Raw genomic sequence first — 2,984 nt, 5'->3', positions numbered from 1 at the left:
TATCTTCCATTTCGCCTAAACAAGGTGAAGACAGAGGCAGCTTAGATCTCATTTTTCTTCGATCTGCATGTTTTGGATTTGTGGATTTTCAAAGTACATACCTCTTAGACATAGATGAATTCTGCATGCCAGCTACCTGTCAAGTGTAGCAAGCACTCAGCCAGCTACTGCATTAGGTTTTGGTTTAAAGCCACTCTAAATGATTTATTGTTTTTAAATTATTTACATGGCACTATTCCTTTCTTGTAAAATGCAAAAGTGCTGTCAGGAACAGCACGGCAGCAAGGTTATGAATGGTACTACAAGTAAATCAAGGTAATTAGAGGCTTCAAGTTGCAAATACTGACAAGTTCTCCACCAGCCACCACTTCACTGATGATAATAAAATTTGCATGATTTCCTGACATTATATTCACTGCATATTTTCGCTGCATGCTCACTGTAATTACTTAGGGCATGATCTCACACTCCTAGCAAGCAGAACTCTCACTGAACCCAGCTGTGACTATTACAGATGCTTAGAAAAGAAGTGGATGGAATTAAGGGGAGAGTTCCCTACATAGCTTTAGGGATCTGTGATGTATCAACTGAATCTTGACAGCTAAGAAAAAGGGAGATATTCTCAAGTACTCCTAAACTACAATCAGGTCGAATTATAAAGACACTAAAGTATCTCAAAGACAGGATCTGGGTCCTGAGTTTTGCGACAACTGGTTCCTGCAATTTGTTTTCTAGTCCTTTGATATTAAAAAAAAAAAAAATCAAAAGTGATTTTAGTCCCTAATAGGGAAGAACAGCTAGGCATAACTCTAGGTGTAACTACAGAAAAAAAATTCTGTTGTTGTTTTTTTAAAGATCAGAATGGACAAAAAGAATTTAATAAAACAAAAGATCAGTGGGCGCCTCTAGAAGCGAAGGGTGACCAAAGCAGGTCAAACTCAATGTCTGTCATCCACATTCAACCGCTCATCTGCTCAAGTTATTCCGTGGCGCTTGGCACACGTCTCATAGTTAGCAGCACATGGATTCATGCACTTCCCATGTTCTGGCTTCGTGAACCAAACCTACATCTGACCCTTTGTTCTTTTCTAAACCTAGAGCACCTCCTTGGCTGTCTCAATAGAGGAGGGAAAACTTAGGTTTTGAGCTGTGTAAGTATGTAACTATGTAAGTAATATATTAGGAATATATATCAAAGATAAACACACTGTATAAACTAGAACTTATGAATTAATAACCTTTCTGCTGGCGTTGCACTAGAAGACAGGAAGGGGAAAAAAAAATACAATTCGATTCTCAGCTTTGCCTTGTGATCCTGGGAGATTTATATAATCACTCAGCCTAAGTTTCTTCCCTAAAAAGGAGGAAATTAGTCATACACATGCCATTGTTGTGAGGATTGAAGAGACCAAAGCACTCAGCACCGTACCTACCATATAAGAAGTACTGGTTGGTTGTGAATGCAAAGATAGAATAAATTATTCGGAAACGTCCTATCCTTTTCATCGGTCTTCTAGTTAGCTCACATAGAACTGAAACCCTTACTATGGAGAGAGAGGGGGACATCCGGCTTCCAAACAGGGACCTTCCGTAGCATCAGTGATGAACGAGAATTAAATCTGGGTGATGCTGAGAAAGGAAAGAAGATCTTCGTTCAGAAGTGTGCCCAGTGCCACTCTGTGGAAACGGGAGACTAGCACAAGACGAGGCCAAATCTCCGTGGTGAAGACAGATCAGGCCGTTGGATTCTGTTACACAGACACCAGTAAGGACAAAGGCATCGCCTGGGGACAGGATATGCTGAGGGAGAATTAGGAGAATCCCAAGAAGTGCATCCCTGAAACAAAAATGATCTTCACTGGCATTAAGAAGGCAGAAAGGGCAGACTTGATAGCTTATCCCCAAAAAAGCTACTAAAGAGTAATAAGTGGCCTCTGCTTCATTGATTACGAAACAGAAATGTCTCATGACTTTTATGTTTACCATAATTTAATTGACCTCATGCACCAGAATTCAGATTATGAATGACTCACAGAATATTTTTGTTGGACAGTCCTGATTTAACTAAGACTGGCTTGTGCTTCAATGAATATGACTTGTTTTTTGAATTTTGATAGTAATTCCAATTCAGTAAATGGTATCTGTTTTCCCCTTCTAAAGATATGATTGGATCTTATTAGTAATGTTCAACTTTTCACAAAGATGGTGAATTGCCATCTCAAAACCTATTGGAGATGAATTTTATATTTAGATTTATAGGGCCGGGTGCGGTGGCTCACGCCTGTAATACTAGCACTTTGGGAGTCCAAGGCAGGAGGATCGCTTGAGCTCAGGAGTTCGAGACCAGTCTGAACAAGAGTGAGACCCCGTTTCTACTAACAACAGAAAAATTAGCCAGGCATGGTGACACATGCCTGTAGTCCCAGCTACTTGGGAGGCTGAGGCAGGAGGATCGCTTGAGCCTAGCCAGGAGTTTGAGGTTGCTGTGAGCTAGGCTGACGCCACAGCACTCACTCTAGCCAGGGCAACAGAGTGAGACTCTGTCTCAAAGAAAAGAAAAAAAAAAAAACACATAGATTTATATAACTGGTCATATGGATATATTTAAATGCTAGGGAAATTCCTTTACTGTCTCAAAACCAACCAAGACTCCCTGGTGTTGTAATTTGTGTTTATTAGTCTGTTAAAGGCAAGGGCTGGAGATAAGTTAGTAATGTCTACTTTATAATTTTGGTCTTGACTATGCCAATCTAATTATTATTTTTTTTTTTTTTATTATTCCAGGGTTTTGTGAGGGTACAATCATTATAGTTAGACTTTAAGTCTTTGCCTCACCCAAGTGCGGGTTAAAGGCATGCCCTTCCCTCCCTTTAGTGCTCCCCGTGTCCTTTCGTTGTAGATTTGCCCCCCATCCCCCTAATCCCTAGAGAGTATTTCTGCCATGTGATCAACCTAGTGTTGATCAGTTAGTACCAATTTGATGG

Source organism: Propithecus coquereli, unplaced genomic scaffold, assembly GCF_000956105.1.
Source record: "Propithecus coquereli isolate 6110/MARCELLA unplaced genomic scaffold, Pcoq_1.0 Scaffold26, whole genome shotgun sequence".
Lineage (NCBI taxonomy): Eukaryota > Metazoa > Chordata > Mammalia > Primates > Indriidae > Propithecus > Propithecus coquereli.
The sequence above is the reverse complement of the archived record's forward strand: the minus strand, read 5'-3'. Positions refer to the sequence as shown.